We start from the raw sequence: 9880 nt of genomic DNA, 5'->3' as shown, positions 1-9880 counted from the left end.
CTAGTCGTTACATCAAACTTGTCTTCGGTGTCAGATTGGTGTCCATCACATTCTCGCTTGACTTCCATGTTTGCGTATCAACAATCGTATGCAATGTGCTAGAGACAACTTGACAACTTTATGTTCTGTTGTATATAAGAGTTGCCGAAGCTAATAATATCCAGTGTAGCTATTATCTGATCAATAAGAATGTACCTATTGAATTTTGTAGGTATTATAGTACAGATGCTAATGTCAAGAACACCGACTAAACGTAGAACGTTTACCGTAGGTAACTAAAATGTATGTGCTGTCGCTGGAGACTAATAGAGAGTGGAACCGTCACGAAAAGGATTTCGTCAGTGTTGACATTGTATGAGAAAAAAACCCAATTTGATTTATTTTTTTATTATATACCGAGATGCGCTGTTCTCGTTATGATTGAGGAAATGCTGATTTTCATACCATTATTTTGTTTAGACAACAAAACATACATATTATTAAATTGTGTGACCGTGTCAAGTGTGTATTTTTATTATAGGTAGTTTTCACGGAAATACTTTTCAGTATTGCGGCAACATTTTTCTAACATTACATTGAATGGATCTTGTCTGTTACGTAACACGTGTCTTTTGGAATATATACCCTTAACATGGATGTAAAGCAAGAATATGATGGAGTACATTCCGATATAGAAGGCAAGCCTTTGTTTGACACGCTGACAAGCCATCCAAACAACCCGGACCCTCGCATTCATGTATCGCAAGAGAATGCGGACGTTTCAAGTTGCAATTTCGAGGTTAGTTTTTGGAAACTAAATTCTTTTACAATTACTTTAGATTGAGAATAATAACGATAAGTACACCATTATAATAATATGTTTTTACAAACTATGTATGAACATAAGGTGATATTAAACTTTGTTTCAAAAGAATACTTGATTATGCAATTTGACAGCTACGATACATCTGTGATATTTTAGGTTAGGATAAGTTATCTACTAATTTATGTTAAATATAATTATTTTACATTGTTATATGGATGTTACGAGAACTGAAACTGGTTTTACCGTCTTTACAAAATACAAAAATTGCTTCTTACAGTGCCTAATGGCTGACCTCTCCAATATAAAATCTGAGACAGATGATCAACAAGCCGTCGTCAAGCGCGAGATTATTGAAGATGTTTCACACCCAATATATGATGATGAATACCCTCAACCGGGTTGTTCACATTCAGATTACAGGCCAATTGTAAGTAGACATAATGTGTGCTGTCTTATATAGATGGTTGGAATTTGCAATGCATCTCTGAAACTCATTTCACCATTATTAATTCGCTCCTACTTGTTTCATTTGTTGGTTTTAGGTTACACTAATAATATATTTACAATATATGTGTAGGTTTGTACATCTTTCGTTAAATCATGAGTATTTAATTATGATAATTTCTACATCACAATCATTCGAATGTAAATTGCGATCCACTGTACGTTAAATTAATCTCCCGCGAGTGCCTTTTAAGTCATGCAAGGTAAGATATGTAAAAAAAAACGTTAATTTGTTCTATTGTATATGTTACTCCGAATGTGCGAAATTGACTATTAGATGAAATGGGCAAAATTTTGGCTAATTCATGTAATAATCAAGCCTGTTGCCTTATTCATGAATTAGGTAAATAATCTGCCGAGTACGTGAATTCGCCAGGGTATGGAATTCTTAAACTGTCAACATGACAGTAGAAAAAGTAAATTTAATACCGATGGTTTTATTAGTTATAATTGGACATAATATAATATTATTATTATTAGGTTAGGTAAGTTAAGTTTAGGTTAGGTCTTGTTATTCTGAATTCAACTGAATGTCATTTTTGAGGTTAGCTAACAAGTGTCGACAAACTATCACAAACATACAATCGACCATTGCACGATTGATACCCAAGCACGAATCAATTCGCAAAAACACCTTTTAATGACATTCTTCCGTTATCATAATATTATAGTTCTAGTTTTTTTTGCGCATAGTAAATGGATATGAACGTCATTGTAGTTATTGATTGGTATATTTCAGTGCTCTAAATGGTATATTTTACTAACCGGAGCGCTCAATTTTTTATGAAAATGTTAACAAAGTTATCTAATTGCTTGTGTATTTTATAAAAATAAGTGTGTTATGCCGTGTCCACATTGGCAACAAGTTGCTGGCAACCTCATTAAATTTTGATTAAAATTATTTTTTGTCAAACAAATTTTGATAATTATCGTGAAATTTAATGAGGTTACCAGTGTGCACAAACTTTTAGATTTTAACGTTTAATGGCAAATCTAACTCACTGTCAAATTAATATGTCCACGAGACGGAGCGATAATTTTGGTGATTTTACGAACCGGAACGGCGCTCCGGTGCGTTCCGGTCCATTTCGAGCCCTGATATTTTTTATAATTTATTCAATGACATTTGACATATTTGGTTAGTTTGATTAGTTGCAAAAAACACCACCGGAGCGTGAACATCTATTTTGGCCATAGATAATATACGTAAATTTCGAACAATGCGTGAGCATTTGACACATTTAGTTTAAATGCAAAAAACACCACCGTAGCGCTACTATCTAATGTGTCCAATGCATGAACTAGGCAGAAAAATTACTGCCGAATTCACAGATATTTTGTCTTATTCATGGATAAAGCAACGGGCTTACATTTTTCATGATTTAGGCAAATTTTTGCCCATTTCATGTAATAGTCAATTTCGCACATTCGGCGTTACGTTTATAAAAAAATTGCTTCCAGCAAAGAGGAGGTTTATCGCACGCATCCCGACGCGTAAGCTGCTCGGCCATCGTTACGTTATTTAGGTGATCGTTAGTTATTTTATCCAGAAATATCAGGAAAAAACATAGCACAGTTGCAGAGTGAACATTTTTTATTGACATCCGACAATTATGTTATGCAATCTTTGAATTTCCATTAGAAACTATACTAATTTTGTACAAAATAAATAACACATATTGTACCAAGACTTGTACCACAATAATTGTATCATAATATTCTGTTTTATGTATATCCTTTTGGATGTTACATGTTGAGTTCCATATTTTGTTTTAACTTTTTACGGATTATTCTGTAACAATATTGAATTCGTATGTAATACCTTGGCAGGGGTAGGGTAGGTACTATTATCATTTTTACTCTAATTTCTTTACTTAGGACCATACATCAGTGAAACGGCAAGTAATTTACAACTATAGGCGCGACGAAATTTTGGACTCGCCGGCATTCGGAGAGTGAACGTCGAGGTGTGAATACGTCAATTTGTTTCGTGATGGCGATGGGGTTATTAGTTCTTAAACGTGTAATGACTAAAAACGTTACTTATTTTCGTGAAAAAAAAAACATGTCAATGAATATATTATTATTGTTACTAATGGAACAATAAACATAACATTAAATGGACGCATCTTGGATTTATATGACAAAATATATTTTGTTCGGCATGCGTCATTTGCACCCGCGACCCGCAATCCACGCATCGCCAAGCCACGATCTTTGTAGACCATGCCTCAACTGAGGTATAGCCTTAAAATCGATTCATTGCTGGCCTACTAATTTCTAATTAATTATCACATTTAAATATCATGTTAATTATATCTAATGGCCAACTAATGCAAACGCGCCAGTCGCAGTGTCAGCTCTAAATAAGTTGATGTCAGATGATTCTGAAAATCATAAACGTTGAAAAAAAATAACTCAAACAGTAGAAAACATAATTTAGAATTTATTATTACTATAATTTTGGCTTTCTAGGTTTCTACTAAGGAATTTTTCACAAGGCATCACGATACAGATAGGAGGCAACAATCCTCGCCTGTTGGAATCGAAGATCAAGTGATGCAGTGTTCAGAAATGACGATAGACCAACAAAATATTAAAGAAGAAATCTTTATAGCAAATACTCCGAAGGAACTTCGACTTATTCTGACAAGGGTAATATATTTCTCACGCATTTAATTTTCAGCATTTGCACAATTTTGGATGCGAAAGTGCCCTAAAATGTCACAAATTGATTCACGCGAACATGATTGCTGATCAGTAACTTAGTAATCCTTAATTACATGAAATATAATATCCTCGCTATAATTTATATCTACAGGTAGCGTATTTAAGTTTTAAAATTAATGGACATAAGTATCTAGCGTGTACCTTCAGACAGTCGACAGTGCCCAACATTTCAAAATAATTTGTGGTATATGGCCACCGCGAAGTTCTTGAAGTGTATTCTGCACTTCCGGTTTTCCGGGTACTTTTTCGAGCTCTGCTGGCCGTATATTATAAATAGCACTAACAATGTTGGGTTTCAAGGCGTGAATTATGTATGGCTTATCAGCGTCACCCAGCCACTCAGGAAATATTCCGTATTTGTCAAATCGCACGACTTTGGAAGCAAATTGACAGATTCATATCATAAATAAACCTAATTCAATATTTCTGTGGTTGCGGTCGTATCCTGATACGTAGTTTCATCTTGTCCGGATCAATGCCATCCATATTTGCAACAGCAACAAAAAATATCATTGATCATGGGCCAGTGCCTTATGATCTCCATTGACCGTAACGCGAGCTCCCGCCTCTTTTTTAATAAATAAGGTTTTATGATTCCACCAGCACGTAAACTGCAGAAGCAATTGCATTATTTTTACGTACTTAAAGAAATCTGTAGGGTCTCTTCCAGATTGGACCCCATATGCGCCAATTTTGTTTATTAACAAACCTGTTTAGCCCAAATAAGCGTCATCGCTTAAGTAATACATTATTTATATCTTTGAATCGCTGTTCGATCGTCACTCTATTCATGATCTGCCGGTCTAAATACTCATCATAAGTGTCAAAAAGTATGCGCAGTATTACAGTCGGTTTGACGTATAATCCTCTCCAAGTTCTATCTAAGCAAGAAATAAAACTCTTTTTTTCCATTGAGGAATCTTGAAAACAGAAGGTAATGGTATTTCATGCGGATCGAGTTGAAATATCACGAAATCGGTGATTTAATGTAGTACATAATTATAATATTTTACCTGCCATAAAACACAAAATCTCGATTGTCTTTTTCATCTTTAACGAGTGTTGTTATGTGCAGTGGATATAAATTCATCTCTCAAGTAAGATATTCTTTGTCCACTTCTCCCTGCATGTAGCGTGTATTTTTAGTATGTATATGTGATTGGACTCCCCACCCTACTATACCTTAGATTATTCAATCAAAAGCTTATGAAACACATGAAACAGCTATTCATTCATTAACGACCAATAATTAATGGGCGAAAGCAGGATGTGCCGCAAGAGTGGGCAAGCCAAACGGTATTAATTTAATTTACAAATTAATTATAGTCATATTTAATAATAATATTCCAAATTCACGAAATATTGAAATCAACCGTAGAAGTTTTCACTGGATATAGTAATTTTGAGTTTCGTTGTCTAATAGTCGATCCCACACCCCACAATACTTTCTCCAATATAGAGTAGTATAATGTAGTAAGTGTTCTATTAAATAATGTTGAATTTGGAAGTATGATATTAAAATATTGTTTATACTATAAATTGATCGAAGTTGTTTGATGAGATTTAAATATTTTTGTGACCTTTGTTTCGTCTTTAAGCTAGGCAGGTGACAGTCACCCAGATTCGACTAGCTCAGCTATGTGATCTGGAGTCATCTTTGTGAGGATCTTGGAGTACATAGTGGAAACACTCGATGACGGTGCTTCACTACAGTTATTTTAACGAATAAAACTCACGTTCAGTATAACGATATTTATTGTTAATGGCTCTACTTTTATTCCATGGTCAAGGTCACATATAATTTATATATTGTATAATATAGTTCTTAAAAAAACTGTAAAGAAAATATATATTCTAATAATTATAGGAAATAATTCGTAGAATTTTATTGACTATTTAAGTCCAAATTTATTTATATATTATATTTATTTATTTAATTTTTATTAACTTATAAATATCTTAATATTATAGAGTCGCTTATTAGAAAGTTGAAGAACCGCACACGTAATTAGGATGTACTCGCGGCTTCTTATCAGGTTTGACCAGAAAAAGAAGAGATACGCTGCGAGGATTAAAGTTTTACCTCTCAAATAGTTACATCTTAAATAAGAGAAGTTAATAGTTTACATACATAATGATCCCTTAGCTCATCGACTGAATTTGTAAGGATTTACGTTTACACTTTATGGTTATATCATCCAGTTTTGAGCTATACAAACTATGATTATTCATCTATACTTATGTTCGGACATACTTGTCTAAATGATAGATACAAAGTTATAAAGGCTTAAGATTATCGTAGTCTATTAGTTAATATTATTATGTTCGCCTTATATCTATGTTTATATAAATCTGTTTATTATGTCATCACAAATAATTAATCTGCAAGGAAAGTTTGATTAATTCTGTTTAAGTATTACGGTATTATCTCGCTCACTCGTATAGAGTTTATCTATGGAAAATTGCCCACCTAGTGTGTGCTCTTTCCACTCACTGAACCTTATACTTCAAACAAAACGTGTGTGGAAAATTGGCCCGAGCGCTGGCTCTGTCTAACATACTGAGTTATATAGCAATTATAAGAAGGAGAGCTTGCACCATATTATTAAATTTACGTAAATTTGCATAATAATAAAATATGCTGCTTTTTACGCGATTCTATATAACAACTACATATTCTGATACGTCATTTTGATTATAATATAATGGCAATTATATAATTAATATTAATTTAATCGATTCTATACATTGAGTAATGGCATATTAAATTTGCTCTGTGATCCTTAGTTAACAATACAATTAAATATTTGAATACATAATATATTAATTCGTTATGCATACGAGTAATACCTATAAATTTATTTAATTAATCCTATATACTAAATCTATAATAATTAGGTACGTATAATTATATTCATGACCGCTTAGGTTCTTGGACACTTGGCATCCACAGCCCGTCCTGAGTAGTTGTTAAACCGGTCAGTATGAACTGCGGGACTTACTCCTTGATTCTTACTTTGGTTTTGTTATGGTTGGTTAAGGCTGAAAAATTCAATTATGTCGTCAAAATTTCACCTCCACGAACACTAACTGAAGGTCAGTGCTCTTGTGTTGGTGTCACAGGATTATGCACTGTGACAACCCCGTATGGTCCCCATTTGGGGAAGTCTTTGTGTATCTTGAGAAGCCCGAATCGGTATCGAAGCCAACAAATAATAACGGCTGATTGCGAAAATAATTGAACAATATGAACAATATCTGACCGGCAATATTGTCCAAAAAAAATACGAATGGCAGCGTCGCATTTGGCACGGCTCAGAAAAGGTAACCGTTTTTGTTTGAGCGGGAGAAGCTTCCTGCTGGGCAAATCGCGAACACGCCGATTGCGACCTCCGCAAAATTAAATTATAAAAATGTAACGATTATAATATTAACACGTAAATAAACTCGTCGTTTTCCATCATAATTCCGGTGTGTCAATTATCCACCTTCATCCCAAATACAGACGATAATAAAGAAAACAAAACACAAAGTGACAGTTGAGAAATTTTCACATACCAAAATGGAGGGTAGTGATAAGTGGCGCCCCACGTTGGGCGCCAACTTGACATATCCTCAGGGTCTTTCATGTGGTTTAGCTCAGTCGGCGACCCCCAGGTGTCAAAGATTTTATTAAGTATAACTATTTGTAGATTTTTATATATTTTTTTTTAGACTCGGGACTGTAATGTGATAAAGGGACACGGGAAAATAACACAATTTTTCTTTTAAAGCTTCACTTTTATTATGTTTATTTTTTTTACGAGTACATTATTTTAATTTAACTTCCCGACAGTCAGCCTTTATCGGTTGGCCCTTGGACGCTAACTGATTGCGACGGGGTTCACAATGCAATCTCAAGCTCAAAACATATCGGAAGCGCGATGGGGTTCTTCTTTATTAATAACGCGACACACAATAATTTCACAATGGATGGTGTTGCCATTTTAATATTATTGCGTATTTAGAATTTAGATTTTACTATTAAAAACGATTCTACTGAATTTAAATTACATTGACCCATCGCGCTGTACAATTTATGTTACCTTATTAAACATTATTAAACATTATTAAACATTATTAAAACATTAATTTATAACTTAACTAGAATATATTGACGGGTTATCAAGGAGCTTGGTTGCATGTTTTGTTAAGCCGACGATTTTTGAGATTAGGTAACATGTTTCAGCCTTTTCTGAAGTTACAGTGTAGGCACTAGCAATAGGCTAATGTGAGAGTGTATCAGCACACTCTCCAACGACACTATTGCTATTTTACTCTCTCTTCGTTATTTAATAATGTCTGCAGATGCTGAAAGGCAAAGTGAAAAAAAAAACAAAATGGAATTATATAACACATAACAATTGATAATATTGAATTTTTTTCTAGGTTTCTACCAACGGATTTTTCACAAAGCATCACGATAGTGGCGACAGCCAATATTCCTCAGATGATGGAATCCAGGATAAAATGATGCAGTATTCAGAAGTCACGATAGATGAAAAAGACATTAAAAAAGAAATCTTAGAACGCGATACTCCGAAAGAACTTCGCCTTATTCTGAGAAGAGTCATCCATTTCTCACGTAATTTAATTTGCTGCATTTGTAGCGCAGTTTTTTGTAGCAGAAGTGCTCTAAAAACTCACAAAATTGCTCACATGGACGTGATTGATGATCAAAATCAAATCATATTTTCTCAACATAGTAATATTAAAGCAAATAAAAATGCAAGTACTGGTGAAAAACCTTATGAATGCAATGTATGTTCTTACAGATGCTCGCGACTTAGTAATCTTAAGATACATAAAATGACACATACTGGTGACAAACCCTTTAAATGCAATGTATGTTTATATAAATCCTCGACATCTAGTAACCTTAAAACACATAAAATGACACATACAGGTGAAAAACCTTATAAATGCAATGTATGTTCATACAGATGCTCGCGACTTGGTGATCTTAAGATACATAAAATTACACATACTGGTGAAAAACCTTATAAATGTAATGTGTGTTTATATAAATCCTCGCAAATTGGTAATCTTAAAAAACATATAATGAAACATACCGGTGAAAAACCTTATAAATGCAATGTATGTTCATATATATCCTCGACATCTAGTAATCTTAAAACACATAAAATGACACATACAGGTGAAAAACCTTATAAATGCAATGTATGTCCATATAAATGCTTGCGACTTGGTGATCTTAAGATACATAAAATTACACATACTGGTGAAAAACCTTATAAATGTAATGTGTGTTTATATAAATCCTCGCAAATTGGTAATCTTAAAAAACATATAATGAAACATACCGATGAAAAACCTTATAAATGCAATGTATGTTCATATATATCCTCGACATCTAGTAATCTTAAAACACATAAAATGACACATACTGGTGAAAAACCTTATAAATGCAATGAATGTCCATATAGATGCTTGCGACTTGGTGATCTTAAGATACATAAAATGACACATACTGGTGAAAAACCTTATAAATGCAATGTATGTTCATATATATCCTCGACATCTAGTACTCTTAAAACACATAAAATGACACATACTGGTGAAAAACCTTATAAATGCAATGAATGTCCATATAGATGCTTGCGACTTGGTGATCTTAAGATACATAAAATGACACATACTGGTGAAAAACCTTATAAATGCAATGTATGTTCATATATATCCTCGACATCTAGTACTCTTAAAACACATAAAATGACACATACTGGTGAAAAACCTTATAAATGCAATGAATGTCCATATAGATGCTTGCGACTTGGTGAT

General features: G+C 33.5%; 1 long non-coding RNA gene across 1 annotated transcript; it reads left to right on the top strand.

Moving 5' to 3' along the window:
* The first annotated feature begins 1082 nt into the window (after positions 1–1082).
* On the top strand, positions 1083–8884 carry LOC147077353 (uncharacterized). Its single transcript, XR_015069490.1, has 3 exons — positions 1083–1232; positions 3785–3964; positions 8468–8884. It is a non-coding gene; the product is annotated as an uncharacterized LOC147077353 (long non-coding RNA).
* The last annotated feature ends 996 nt before the right edge of the window (positions 8885–9880 follow it).

Source organism: Rhyacophila brunnea, unplaced genomic scaffold, assembly GCF_057557595.1.
Source record: "Rhyacophila brunnea isolate RB1 unplaced genomic scaffold, BYU_Rbru_1.0 scaffold_13, whole genome shotgun sequence".
Lineage (NCBI taxonomy): Eukaryota > Metazoa > Arthropoda > Insecta > Trichoptera > Rhyacophilidae > Rhyacophila > Rhyacophila brunnea.
The sequence above is the reverse complement of the archived record's forward strand: the minus strand, read 5'-3'. Positions and strand labels throughout refer to the sequence as shown.